General features: G+C 32.9%; 2 pseudogenes; one reads left to right on the top strand and one right to left on the bottom strand.

The window, feature by feature from the left end:
- Nucleotides 1-389: 389 nt before the first annotated feature.
- Nucleotides 390-6,644, top strand: LOC149889210 (uncharacterized; annotated as a pseudogene).
- Nucleotides 6,645-10,914: 4,270 nt separating this feature from the next.
- Nucleotides 10,915-15,591, bottom strand: LOC149889209 (uncharacterized; annotated as a pseudogene).
- Between the last annotated feature and the right edge of the window lie 328 nt (nt 15,592-15,919).

The following is a 15,919-nucleotide window of genomic DNA, read 5'->3' as shown; positions in this document are numbered from 1 at the left end:
CTACAGAAACGTTTAATGTTTAACGTCGTTTCGTCATTAGTTACTCGGCTTTGAAAGAGCGAGTTCTCTAAATGCACGCGGCCATTGCAGAAAGATCTCTTAAGCGAGTTAAAACTTCTCTCCTTTTGGAATTTAATTATTAGTTTAGATATTATTACATAAAGAATCATATTAAGATAAATAATCGTTGTTAAGATCATATTATAAGTGAAGTAAATATATAAAAATAGTTATATATACATTTTTTTTAGATAAAGTAGAAAGGATTTAAATTTTTAACAGAAAAAGTAGAAAGGATTTTAATTTTTTAAATCGTTTATATTTTGTTTGTTTTAGTTTTTCTTTTAGCAGTCCTATTTTTGTTATTTTATTTTTTAGAAGGAAAATAGATGTATGGATGTTATTTAAAATTATACTAATGCTATTTCCATAAAATGGTTATTACTACATTGAAATTTCTGTGATGCTATTAACTATTTTTGTTCTTTTTTAGAAAATTTAGAAAAATAAATTAAAATTTTGTGCCAACACTGACATTGCATGTCACATGTTATTGTATGTAAAGGTTAAATTTTGTTATGAGGATTACAGTTCTTATGAAAAAAAAAAGAAGGTAAAGAGTATTGTTTGTAAGTATATATTTTGTTTTTGAATCTTTTTAAATTTTCTTGCGTCATTTTTAGAATTTTTGTTTGCACACGTTTATTGTTTGCATATATGCTTTTTTGATATGTATGTGTATGTGGTAATAAGTGCTTTATAGTTGTTTTATCAATGTGTTTTTATAATAATGTAAAGTGTTTTTTTATTGTTTGTTTATGTGTTAAAATGTGTTATATAATTGTTTTAAAAATGTGTTTAAATATGTATATAAGGAATATATTTAACCTTACATACATATTTCAACAGATTGTGTTTATAGTTGGTACATATGTTTATATTATGTTGTTTCTGTATTTTCAAAGTGCTGTGACTTGGTAAATATGTAGAGCAAGGTTTGTCAACTTCGCCAGCTAAGTGAAGTACTTTTAACAGAGGGTTACATGATAGTGTTTAGTGTCAAACTGTCACTGCTTTAGGTCTAGCTGTTTTCAAGCCTTTATTATTAAAGATTATTCTAAAAATACATAATGTATTTTAATAACATTTTGTGTAATGTTGTTACTTATGTTTTGTTATATATGAATGTTATCTTACTTAAGTTATATTATAGATCCATATTATATTAACTTATGGTGTGTACTGAGTTAATAAACCTTTGGCTTATCTTCATGTTGGTGTCTATTGTTAAAAATGGTAAATAGGTAATTTTATCAAAAATCACTGCTTTTAATCATTCACTAAAAGCCAATACAAATTATTTTGCCATATAGTGAGTAGTACGATGTGTTACACGAACATGTAAACAACCATGGAAATGATCCTAATGTTAGACCAGGGCGTGTTGTAGTTTTGCCATCAACTTATGTAGGAAGTCCTAGAGCTTTAAAAGAAAACTTTGAAAATGCTATGGCTATAATTAAAAAGTATGGTAAAGCAGACCTTCTTATTACTTTCACTTCAGACAGCAAATGATAGACATGACTTGGTTATTTGAGTATTTTAACTCAAATTAAATAATCTTCTTAATGACATTTTTAAGCACGGTGTATTAAGGAAAGTTGTAACACATGTTCAGGTTATTGAGTTTCAAAAGCGTGGTTTGCCACACGTTCATATTTTACTTCACTTTGCAAATGATGATAAGCTTGAAACAGCACATGATATCAATAATTTTATATCTGCAGAAATTTCAGATCGAATTATTAATCGAGACCTTTATAACGTTGTTAAAACTTGCATGATTCACGGTCCATGTGGCATACTGAATCCCAATTCTCCCTGCATGAAAGATGGGGCGTGCAGCAAAAACTATCCTAAAGAATTTAATGCTAACACAGTAGCAGTTCATAATGGTTATCCACGCTATAGACGTCATGATAATGGTTTGGTTATCAATATTAAAGGTAACAATGTAGATACCCGCTGGGTGGTACCTTACAATCCATGGTTATCAAAGAAATATCAAGCTCACATTAATTTTGAAGCTTGCATGTCTGTTAAGGCTGTTAAATATTTATACATATACAAAGGTCATGACTGTGCCAATATTTTAATAAATGAACAAATTAATCATGATAAAGTAAACACTTTTTTAGATTGTCGTTATGTTAGTGCACCTGAAGCATTGTGGCAAATTTTTGAATATCCAATAAGTCATATGTCACACACTATTATACGCCTAAAAGTTCATCTACCTGAAAATCAATTAGTGTATTTTAGAGAAGGAGCAAAACAAATGGCTTTAGATCGTGCAGCTCAACGTGATACGCACCTAATGGCATGGTTTAAGTTGCATACAGAAAATGAAAGAGCACATTGCTATTCGTATGTAGATATTCCTTATCACTTCATATTTAATGATAAACATTGTAAATGGAAGGTTAGACAAAGTGGTGGTAATAAGGTGATAGTAAGAATTTATAAAGTTAATCCAACAGGAGAATTGTTTTTTCTTAGACTGTTACTTTTGCAAGCAAAAGGAGCAACATCTTGGGAGGATGTGCGTACTGTTAATGGTATTGTCCTTGAAACGTTTCGTGAAGCATGTGTTTTGAAAGGTTTGTTGCAAGATGACACTGAATGGCAGAATACTATTTCTGAGGCGGTTTTAACACATATGCCAAAGCAAATTAGACAATTGTTTTCAATTATTTTGACCTTTTGTGAACCTGACAATCCTTTTCATCTCTGGAATACATACAAAGCTTTTATGATGGAAGATTTCATTCACCGTTCAGTCCCACTTCTAATAGCTGAACAACCTTCTCTTGATTAAATTGAAAAGATTATTAATCAATGTGGTAAAACGCTGGCTGATTACAATCTGCCTGTTATTGATGTGTTTATAGGATTAAATCTAGAAAATTTTGATGAAAATGTTCAACAATCTATTGACAAAGCCAATCTAATGAGACTGTTGCTTAATGTCAATCAATTAAATGTATGTAATGCTATCCTTGCTGCACTAAATGAGCAACCAATTGTAGAAAATCAACATTCTAGATTGTTTTTCATGGGTGGACCAGCTGGTAGTGGAAAAACCTTTACTTATAATTATTTGATTGCTGAAACCTTAAGTTGGGGCTTTAAATCTGCTACAGCTGCATGGACTGGCATAGCAGCAACTCTTCTTACAAATGGATCTACATTGCATGGTTTATTCAAACTTCCTGTTCCATTATTGGATAATAGCACGTGTAATGTAACTCCTAACTCTATACACTGGCATTATTTAAGACAAGTTAGTTTGTTTTTGCTTGATGAAACATCCATGATACCTAAACATGCCTTAAATGAAATTGATATGTTGTTATAAGATATTTGTAACAACAACTTTCCGTCCAGAGGAAAAACCATTCTTTTTGGTGGTGACTGTTGTGAAAAGAGGACAACCAGCTGAAATGGTAGAATCGTGTATAAAATGTTCTTTGAATTGGCAATGGGTGCAGAAGTTTGCATTAACTGAAAATATGAGAGTATAAGATGGGGAAGGTGAATTTTCCCAATGGCTACTAAAACTTGGAAATGGAACAATACCTGTCAAAGAGGAGGATCCTTTTAAAGGTTGCATTGAAATTCCAAATCAGTGCATTATTAGAGAAAATGAATCGATTGTTGAAAAGATTTTTGGAGATGCTGATCAAAATGATTATTCTAAACGCGTGATTTTAACACCAACTAATGTTGATTCACTATCAATCAATGAAGAAGTGCTTGAATGTCTGCCGGGTGAGGTCAAAATATATTTAAGTGCTGATCAAGTTGATACTGATGATCTTAATGAAAGAAATAACTTTCCTATTGAGTTTTTGAACAGCTTAACTCCTTCAAGTATGCCACCTCATTGTTTAAAATTGAAAATTGGTTGTGTAATTATGCTACTTAGAAATTTAGATCTCAAAGCTGGGTTATGCTATGGTACTTGAATGAAAGTTTGTGCTCTTCAAAATAATTATATTGACGCGGAGGTTTTGACAGGTGTTTCTGGTGGTAAACGGGTTTTCGTTCCTCAAATTTAGTTGGCTCCATCAGATTCTAATTTACCTTTTGATCTGAAACGTCGTCAGTTTCCTGTCAGATTAGCTTATTCAATGACAATTAATGAAAGTCAAGGTCAAGCATTTGATAGAGTTGGGGTATATCTCAACATACCGTGTTTCTCTCATGGTCAACTATATGTTGCATGTTCAAGAACTAGATCATTTAATAGTTTGTTTTTCAAAATTGATAAACATCTCATTCAAGCTATGGTAGGTGAAAAGTGTAACACAAATAATGTTATATTTTCTAATGTTCTTAATTTATAGTCTTTAGATTTTTATTTCGAAAATTTACTGTTTGTAGATTGTGAGCACATTTTGTATGTATAACTTTATTTATTCTTTTAATATTTTTTTTTCATAGTTTTTGATAAATATATCTGTCATTTAATATTGTTATAAAATGTGTTTTTATGTGTATAAAACCATATTTGTTTATAGTTGTATATGTTTAAATTATGTTGTTTCCATGTTTTCAAAGTGGTGTGACTTGGCATTATGTTGAGCAAGATTGATAACCTTGCGAGCCAAGCGGTGTACTTATAGCAGAGGTGTGACTTGGCAGCGTTTGTTGCCAGGCGGTGTTAATGCTTTAGAGCTAGGTTGTGTTGTCTAGCCTTTTTCAATTATTCTGCAGAGGTGGGCACCCGATAATTTTTTCTTAATCCGATAATCGATAGTCCGATAGTTTATTTTCTTAATCCGATAATCGATAGTCCGATAATTTTCCAGATTCACCGGTCCGATATTCGATAGTCCGATAGTTCAAAAAAAGACCAATCCGATAATTATAAGTCCGATAATTTCCCAGATTTACCGGTCCGATAATTTAAGTCCGATAATCTTACTTATAAAAATTAATTGATGAAATTATCACTTCTCTTGAAAGATCTTGTGTATTAATGTTATAAAATTCCAGAATAAAAAAATTTCCTCTGAGGTTTTTTTTTAACATGTTGACCTCCAAAATGCATGTTCCGATCATAATTATCTCAAAATATCAAAAACATAAATAACTAAATGCATGTTATAGTTTATCTTGTCACTCAAAGCAGTATGCCATGGTGGTATATAGAAAAATTGCTGTCCAGCATATAAAAAAAATAACCACAAAAATTTTTGCATTAGAAAGTTTCGACAAAAAAGAGAATGGTAATTTTTCCAACAATTTTTAGAAAGTTGTAAAAAGAAAACGTACAAAAAATTTATTTTAAGAAAGCAAGGGAAGGTTACCCTTGATAAAAACAAGTTTTTCAAAGTTGTCGGCTGTCAGGTTCGACCGCTTAGGCCTCAAGATATCTGAACCACTACTGAACAGCCTCTCCACAGCTGCGGAGGAGGGGAGGGGGTGTTGTACTTGAGGAACATATCCAACCAGGCAACTCTGCGGAGCAGGGGGAACTGGTCATAAGAGACACGTAGTTTACTGTTCACTCTGATTCTGTTCCACTCATCGTAAGCTTTTTCAATGTCCTCCTCAAGGACACCCTTTCTTGCCAACAGATCGTCGTCGTCCCTCATGTACTTGAAGGGGTCCTCCTCATCTTCTTTCTGCATCTGGCCAGTCTCTTCTCCAGGGCTGGCCCTGATCACCATCTGTCTGACGATTTGCCTCTTGATGTCACCTTTCAAGGCTGGGTTAAGATACCCAAGCACACTTAGCTTGAAATGGGGGTGGAGGGCAGTGGCCACTAGAAGGTCCTTATCCTCAAACATCTTCTCAAACCTCCCCTTCAAGGCCACACGTGGATTTTGAGGGTTCTCCAGCAGGTATGTTATCAACGCCTGCCCCTCAACAATGCTGTTATCCCTCCTCAAGCCTGCTACTTGGTCCTTCATCAGCTTAATAGTAGGCAGGAGAATGCCCATATAGGCATTCACTTCAGACTGCAGGGTGTCCTGGCATGTTGCAACCGGTTTCATTATCTTGCAGTACTGAGCGAGCAGGTCCTTATCAGTACTGTACAAATAAGGCAAGCTTTGCTTAAGCATTACAGCATTCAGCTTTTCCATCATATCTCGGTCCTCCAGCACCTCAAGCAGAGCAGCACAGGAATCGTAGTATGAGTTCCAGCGTGTCACCCCTGGTGTCTGAAGCTTTTTACCGATGGCCTCCTTGATCTGATTGGCCGCCACTGTCCTCCTGTTCTGACAATTCCACAATGCCTGTGCCTTCCCATCTGTCTTAGTGAAGGGAGCCCTCCCACCATAGTTCCAGCCTGGCACCTTAGAAATTATATTAACATTTAAAATTACGTTTAAAAATTGATAAGTTAGAGTTAGTAACAAATAATTAAATAATACTTAACTTAACTTAAAATATTCTATTAAAACTTAAGTGTAAAAAATCACCTTGCTAATGTCTGATGTTGCCATCAAGTTGACTGTGTGGGCTGCACAGCGGCGGTGCTTGGGCAGCTCTTTGCAGACCTCATCATCCATCCACTCCTCCAGGAGGTCCTCTACCAAGATGGTCATGACAACAGCCTCATCAGAGTCAAGGTCAGGGTCACAATCCTCCTGAATTCATTAGTGAATTCAGGAGGATTGTGACCCTGACCTTGACTCTGATGAGGTCAATAAATAAGTTAAATGTTACATGATAAAAAATTTTTATCAGCAACTTCACATGTTTTATGTTACAGAATTTCCCATTTAATATGAAAAGGGAACAATTTTTTTCTGTACATGTTTGTAAAAAGGTTAGATTAAGAGCTGGATCCTTAACTTCGGATATGGATCTATATCAAAAAGTTTCAGATCTGGAACACTGATAGTAAGAAAGTCTCTTTAAATAGGTTTGTTGTAAATTTTTTCTTTTTTTTCAGTGACACTTCAGAAGGCGGGGTCCTTCCTCCTGCGAAGAAACAAAACAGCATCGAGTACGCTTTGAAAGAGAAACTTGACCAGAAAAAGGCCCTTAATCTCTACTATAACTTCTTCATCAAAGACATTGTGCCCGCTCACCTGACAGACTCTCCTGCCTTGAGGGATTTTTTGAAACTGCTGAATCCAAACTTCATTGTCCCTTCCAGGAGGAAGCTCAGCAGGGACATAGCCGTGAGAGGAGAGGAGGCCAAATGCATCTTGACCAATCTCCTGGCAAAAGTCAGCTATGTGGCGACCACAGCAGACAGCTGGAGCGCCCACAACAGGGCCTTTATTGGAATGACAGTGCATTATATCGACCCTGTCAACCTCGACAGAAAAAATGCTATCCTGGGCATAAAGGAGATAAAAGTCCAGCAAACTGGTGCCTACCTCGCCATGGTCATGCTCGACCTGCACCAGGAGTTCGGCATCTCCACTAAGGTCATCAGCACAACAACTGACAATGGTGCTAACTATGTTGCCGCCTGCAAGATCCTGCTGGGTGGAGATGCAGAGGAGGGTGAAGAGGAGTTTGAAGAGGTAGGCTAATCGTTGTTGTAAATAAAAAAAATTCAATGATTTAATTTTAAAGTTTCACTTTTGCTTATTGAACAGCCCAGATTGAGTAAGAAATGTTGCTAAAATGAAAAGATTTAATCAATTAAAATTTGATTAGTATTGGAACTATTTTAAGACAGGAATCTATATATTTGATAAAAAACCATACCCCCCCTTCCCCTTTGTGAACTTTTTTCCCCTTTTATATTTAAAAAAATATATATTTGTGTATGGTTCTGGGACCATATCCCCCCTGCACCCGGGGTATTTCCCAATATATAGACCCCTGATTTAAGAAGAGCTCATCCAATAAGAAATTTATTTGAATGTGGATTTCATCCATTCTTTTCTTTTTGAAAGAAATAGATTAGTTTAAACTATTTTAAATGTTGTTATTACCATACATATTAGTTATTATTACCTTATTACTTATTAATATCTTCAGTATACAGGTATTTGTTGAATAATAACTTCAGTACACAGGTATCTGTTGAACAGATACCTGTGTACTGAAGTTATTATACAACACAACAGATAACTGTATACTGAAGATATTTTACAACAGATACCTGTATCCTGAAGATATTTTACAACAGATACCTGTATACTGAAGATATTATACAACAGATACCTGTATACTGAAGTCTTTTTTACAACAGATACCTGTATACTGAAGATATTATACAACAGATACCTGTATACGGAAGATATTATACATCAGATACATTAATACTGGAGATATTATACTAAAGAAACCTGTAACTATTAAAATTAAATATACCTTGCTCCAGAAGAGTGTCTGCCACGCTTGGAGCCGGCGCTCAGGGCAGCAACGAAGGCCGGATAATCTAGAGGGTGCTGTGTTTTGTAGTGGACCTTGAGGTTGTTGTAAGAGGACGCTGCGTAGCTGATCTCCTTGTTGCACATTGTGGCCTTGCGTTTCATCTTCAAACTGCCTTTGCCTGGTCCAAAGTAGGATTTGATGTACTGTAAGACAAAGGGCAGGGGCTCGGACAAGCTGGTCCTGCTGGTTCCGCTGTTACGGGCAATCTGGTTGTCCCCCTGACTGGATATGTCAGTCCTGGCTAAAGAAGCGACATTTTCCTGTGTTAACGGGCTGACTTCCCGGCTGGTAGTGCCTTCACAGATTTGCTCTTCATCACTTAGGCTCATGGCGCTAGAAGGCCGCCTTGTAGAAGGGATAAAAAATCTGTCCATTTTAATAATAGCAGACTTAACTGCTGTTAAAAGCACAGAGACACTCAGACTCTTCTGGTGATACTCAGAACGATAAAATGAATGCAGCAAGGACCCAGCGAGAGCGGAGTTACTATTATAAATTGTTCAAATTACGCGCCACCTGTCCAAGAATGCCGCGGAAGGCTGTCTAAATGTCGTCTTTTTCGTGAAAAATACCCCAATTTTGAAATGCAAAATATTAAATATATGAACATTTTAAAAAATAGAAGTCAGATAGTTTTGAGTCTGTCCGATAATTTAGTCCGATAGTTTTGAGTCGGTCCGATAATTTAGTCCGATAGTTTAAAAAAAAATTTTATTACGATAATTTTTCTTTGATCCGATAATTATCGCTTTATCGGAAGTTCAACTTTGCCGGTCCGATAATCGATAGTCCGATAGTTAGGTTAGTCCGATAATCGATAATTTTTTCTTAATCTGATAATTATCGATTATCGATTATCGGAACTTTTATCGGAAGTGCCCACCTTTGTTGTTCTGGAAACACATAATAATGTCTGTTAATTTTTAGCATGTGTATGAGAGAGTATGCAACCTTGATCTTTAAATCTAGGGTGTTTTAATGTCCGAAATTTTAAGTAATTGAATAACTAATATTGGATATAAAAACAAATATACTTTTATGTATTAATATGTTTAGTAAAAAAATAAATATAGTTAACTTTAAATTGGTTTTCTAATTTTGTCTTCCATATTTTAATTTAGTTTGTTATTTTCGCTAGATTTTAGGATCAAGGGTGTAAATATTCTATTGTTATGTGTTATTGTTGTGATGTTTTGTGTTGATAGACTGCTTGGCTTACCTTCACGTTGGTGTCTATTGTTAAAAATGAATAATAGGTAGTTTCATTATTGGAACTTTCTGCTTTTATTTATTTACTAAAAGCCAAGACAACATGCTAAAAATGCAATTTACATCTTAATTTGATTTTTTTTTTTTTTTAGTATTGTTGATCTTTTTGTACTTTGAAACAGATTTTATAGGTACATTTTCGATAAATGTTTATAATTAACTGCCATGTCAAAATAGGTTACTATAAATAAGTAAAACGATTTTCAGTTTTTATGTGGTGTTTTTTTTGTTGTTGTTGTAATTATTGTATCTTAATTCCTTTTTTTTTTTTTCTTTAAGATTTACGATTGATGCATTTATAAGATTTATAAAAAAAAACCTGATTACCTTTTGTTGTAAATTTTTGTTAGTTAAAATGATATAAATATATGCAATTCGTTCAATTCTTTTTAAATTTGTTGTACATAACTTAGGGGATCTTTTTAAACGGGGTGTCGCAACTAAGAACCTTTAAAAACATGGAGAATACTGTAATTTTGCGCATTTGTCAAATATCGAGTTACTTAAATTTTATAAGGTGTTTAACTAATTAATTAGCTTAGTTTGCATTTGCAACACTTGAGGAAAGAAAAAATTCTTATAAATGTTATATTCTTATATATATAAAAAAGAAAGAATTCTTATACATGTAAATCATTGTTTTACATTTTATTATTATGGTAAAAGGTCTTCATCAAAAACTTGATTACTCTTAATAAAAATAACTCTATTCTCCTGACTACCATTAAGGAAAAAACAGGGAAGGGAGGTCCTTTATTAGTGTTAAAATATTTAAGAGAATTTAATTTCGAGTAACAAAATGAATATTTAGTAAACGGTAGCAAATTACCGTTTACTAAAAACTATTGAAACAAAGAGGGCATATATAAAAACAGGGTTGCCACTATAATTTTAAAAGTTTTTCCCTGAGTTTTCCCTGAGTATTCCCTGAGTAAAAAACGTTTTTCCCTGAGTTTAGCTTTTTGTATTACCTACGTTTTCCCTGAGTTTTCCATATTATTTCCGGAATCCCTGGCATTTAGACAAGGAAAACCTGGAAAACCCTATATATATATATATATATATATATATATATATATATATCTTTATATATAAATAAATAATTTAAATAGATTCTAAATGTACTAAATACAAATAAACAATTGAGATATTTTTGTCAATTCTAAAATTGAACACAAAAAACAGTGTTTGTAAGAAACTATATCAATAAGTTTCTTCTTTGCATTTAATAGTTCTAAAACTGAATCTAACTCCATTGATTCTTTTTCTGTTTCATCACATTTTCTTTTTAAAGCAGTTGCTTTTTTAAGCATTGTTAAATCATTATTTTTGTCAGCATCTTCAACAGATTGAATAAAATCTTTGTTTAATGTACAACATGCTGTTACAAGTAAGTTCTTTTTTTTTCTACTTCTTCAATTTCTTCTAATAAGATTGCTCTTTGGTGGTTTGATTCACACTCTTTCCTTGAATTAATTTTCTCTGCTAAACTCATTTGGTACTGTTGTCTGGCTGACTTTATTGATAACATTAATGCATTTGTGATATTTATAGTGTCAGCTTGAACTTTTTGAGAACTCATATGATCTCTTATAATGCGATGCGAAACTATTGAGTCTGACTGAATATTTTCGTTTAGAATTGATTTGTTTATACTGAAACCCCTTTCTACAAAAGCTTGACCATGACTTACAGTTAAAATCATTTTGATTATATAAGAAAGTTCCTTATGTTTGACTATATCCAGTTGATGGAAAAAAAAGGTATCTAAACGAGTGTTTTTTTTATCAAAATTAAGAAATTTCTCTATATTTATTTTAATGTCATTTCTTAAAAGTATAGAATACTGAAGCATGGCTTTATCACTTTGTGTTGCAGATACAATCTTTAAACTAACAAGATAATGTAACAACCTTTTTAGTTTATTTTGATTAAACTCGATTGATGATGCTTTGAGTTTGATTGGGTCAAAACAATTTGCATTTGCTGTGATTGCAGAGTCTAGCGGGATGCGTTTCAACAGATTTTCCATGGTTTTTGTGAGAAATAAAACACATTCATTTCTAAACTGTTTTACTTCATTTAGAGTGATTTTATCTTTTTTTAAAAGTTCTTTTACTGAAACTTCAGCAGCAAAACCTATAATAACATCTTTCCTGTGTAGCAAATTATCTTTTTTATAGAGATCTAATTTCTTTAAATCACTACCGTTTTTGCAACTTTGAATTACTGATGGTTTAATGAATAAAGTTAAAATATTTGTTATCAATTCCCTAAGATCATTATACATGTATGGAATCATTGGTTGATCGGTCTGATAGAGTGTCAAATAGGTTTTGAACAAGCTGGCAACATAACTGAAAAATTGTAATTTTGAAACAGTCAAAAAGTCATTCGACGCTTTTTGAACATTAACCCTTTGAGGTCTTTAAAAAAAATTTTTTTTTGCCTATCAGGTCCAAATTTTTTTTTTACTTATTGACCTTAAATATAACAGAAAATATATGTTTGACCCATGGCTTTTCTTTATTTTTTACAAAAAATAGGTTTTTAGTGTAGCACTAAATTGTTTAATTTTTATTCTGCCAAAAACACTATGACCTAAGTGCAAGTACTAAACAAGAAAGAAAAAACAAATATATGTACAAGCTTGTTTTTATTCTTAAGTAAATTGCAATATTGACTTTGGATATCCTATTTTACATGAAACTCAGTCTCTGTATGGTAAAGTTCAAAACAATCAGTAGGGTGTAGTCCTGGTTTTCTAGTGCAGGTTTTACAATAGTACACGGTTTTTTTTCTACCACCTTGTGTTTTTCTGTCACTGCATACTAAACAGTCTTTGGCATTATTACTTGGAACTTGTGCAATAAAATGTGGCTTTTGGTTGAGGCGCTCATTATCATCTAGTGATGATCGCCTTCCTTTTCGTTCTTGAATGTTACGAACTGTTCCTACTAATTGCTCAATGAGGTTTTGTCTGTAGGTTAGGTGTCGAAGTTTGTTTTTACCATTGCTTTCACAAAACTTATTGAACAATATATAACTGTTTACAACTGCAACTTCCAACAACCAGAAAAATATTTTTCTCCACCATTTTAAAGACTTGCGTAGAAATGAATAGCTGGAACAATAGTGATCAGCTCGATCAACAGCTCCCATATGTTTCGAATAATTTACAATAACAGTTGGTTTATCAATGTCTACAATACCTTGTTTTGTTCTTTGTTTTGCAACTTCAGTTGTTGAATCATGGAAAGTACTCAGCATCAGAACTTGTCGCCTGTCCTGCCATGCCAAAACCATAACATTGGAAGAGTGTACATATGCAGAAACTTCGTGCTTCTTTAATTTGAGTTTTTTTATATCTTCAGGTAACTGTTTTCTATTTTTCATTATTGTTCCTGTAGTTTGTATGCTCATTTTGAGGAGTTCTTGTGCAAGAGGAAAACTAGTATATAATCTGTCAGTGAATAAGTGATAACCACTACCTTGGGCAACCTCTAAAAGCTCATCACACAAATGCAACACGATTCGACTTGTAAACTGCATCATAGGTCTTGCCAAACTTTCAGTAGTGCAATTACCATAATACGGTTCAAAGAAACTAATATAACCTGTTTCACTATCAGCTAAAACAAAAACACGAATGCCCCACTTTGTGGGTTTTTGTGGATTGTACATGCGAAATGCAACTCTACCTTTGAATCCAATAGTACTTTCATCAATTGCAATATTACGAGATGGGACAAAATTTCTAGAACAGGAACTTTTCATTTCTGATACAACACGATGCACTTTCCTTGCACGTTTATTCAGTTCATTAGATGAATTTGATGGTGGGGATACATGCAGCATCCAATGTATCTGAAGAAACCGAGTTCGAGAAAAAACTGCTGAAAAAAATGGCATGTAGTTTAGCCAATCACAAGAAAAATAATGTTTTATACTTGATTTTTCATTCAAAGCCATATTCAAAATAGTACCAAAATAAGCATGAATTTCTTCAAGTGTCACATCTTTCCATTTATGCCAAATAGAATGAGATTTCAATTTGTTATTTTTAATTTTTGACTTAGCATAACGATTAGTTTCAGTTACAATATCTGCAAGTAACTCATCAGTAAAAAATAACTTGAAAAAATCTAGTTCACGTCTTAAATTTATTGAATGCTGAGGGCCTACATTTGCTACTGTGAATGGCAATGCTTCAAATGCAGGAGTATCTTGCACTACTTTTATCCATCCTATGTTTAAAGCAGGTTCGTTATCATCAATTTCATTCAGTTCAATATCTTCCTCTGACTCTGATATCTCTGAGAATTCAGTCTCAGATTCACTAAAAGTGTATTCACTGTCGTTTTCAGTACTTGTTTCATCCAATGCCATCAATACTTCTTCAGTTGTAAAACGCTTCCTTGCCATTAGTAAGTAAATTTTTATAAAAATTTCTAAGAGTATAAGTAAGGCTAGACGTTCAAAAAATGTTACTGAAAAGCACAAAGTTAAAAACACACTATAATATTACCAATTGAACCTATTAAATTATCCAAGTTAGCTTAAAAAGATAATTTTTTCTGTATAAACATCAACATAGTAGATGTCCCGTGGCACGGGACATTAGACCGCAACGACATTTTCATAATGTCCCGTCACACGGGACATTGGACCGCAAAGGGTTAAAAAAACTTTTTGAGGAAGGCTGTTTGGACTTGGATAATTTTTCCCAAAATCTAATTAATTTTACAATGTTGTCCCGTATTTCAATTAAACGATCTGAAACAACTTGGTCTTCAATCCATCTAGTTAAACAGAAACTTAATGGATAGCGATTTGACCCAGTGACACTGCTATAGTCATCTCTTCTAGCAGGAGTATCATGCAATATTTGATATGCTCCCTTAAGAATACTTTTTAAATTCTATGATGTAGACTCAGAACCGATCTTAAAAGCTCCGTGTATTGAATGCAAACTACAACTCCCAATGTCAATTAAAGAATTTAATTCACACTCATTTCGGTATATAGAAAGTTCTTTAAAAAACTTCCAATTTGTATTAGGCCCATCTTTAGATACTTGGATCATTTTTGATAAGTCCAGACATTCTATTTCTTTATTAAAACCTTTTAGTATATGCGCTGCAGAAGAGTGTCCAAGAAAAACTGAATTCAAATATCGCACATTATCCTGGTTTTCTAGAGTATTCCAAAATCTAACAATAATATCCATTTGACAGTTTTGTGTAACTTTGTTTAAACTTTCATCAAACGAGACAACATAACATGGTGAACTTTTGATGGCTTCAAGAAGTAACGATTTAAAATATGGTGCTAACTCAAAATTAATCAAATACCCTATTTTTGTTCTTCCCAATGTTAGTCCTTTTGCAACTTTACTATCTGGAAACATACTAGTAAATAATTGGCTCATATTAGCAGAAGCATTGTTTGACAATCCATACATAACAGTTGCAAGAGCCCATTTAATTTCAGATCTTGTTTCTTCATTAGAAGCAACAACAAGTTCTAAAGTTCTTTGACCTACTGCCAGGGGTACTGTTGGTGTAATAGTAGAATTTTTTACAACAGGTTTGAAAAAGTGACTTCTGGATTTAGCTAAAACATTAACTTGGTGCTTTTTACCTTCATTATGACTTTTCACTGCCTGAACTCCCATATTTGACAAGTTAAAGGTTTTGCAGCAACTGCTACATCTAGCAAATTTATTGTCATTAGTCTTTACAAGCCATTCTTTATACTCTGGGTAAGTAAGCCAATCATTTGAAAAAAATGTTTGATCCATTTTATTTATTACTATAACTCTAAAAAAAATGTATTCTTCTTACAACCATATTGTATATTTATAGATAAAATGATTACAAATTATAAAATTGAATATAATGCATTTTTATGTTATTTTTTTTAGGGTTCATCCAAAAAGGACATCACACAAATAGGGTTGTGGTTAAGATAAAAAGGGAAAAAAAGCACAAGAGAAAGGAAAGGGGTTGAAAAGGCTGTCACTTTCTAGATTTTTTATTTCAATGTTTTTATGATGTTATTTTGAGATTTTTTATTTTATTTTCCAAAAGTGTGGAAACAGTCTCAAACATCATTGTGAGATTAAATAAAACTAAATTTAAAATAAATTCTACAATCTTATAAAAAATTACTTATAATATACATTATGAATTTTAAATAGTTTAAACTATTGTAAATAATTTGATAACTATTT

Source organism: Hydra viridissima, unplaced genomic scaffold (assembly GCF_058129835.1).
Source record: "Hydra viridissima isolate aposymbiotic clone 2 unplaced genomic scaffold, HvirCarnegie_v1 scaffold_5, whole genome shotgun sequence".
NCBI classification, from domain to species: domain Eukaryota; kingdom Metazoa; phylum Cnidaria; class Hydrozoa; order Anthoathecata; family Hydridae; genus Hydra; species Hydra viridissima.
Note: the sequence above shows the minus strand (reverse complement) of the source record. Positions and strands in the feature narration are given on the sequence as shown.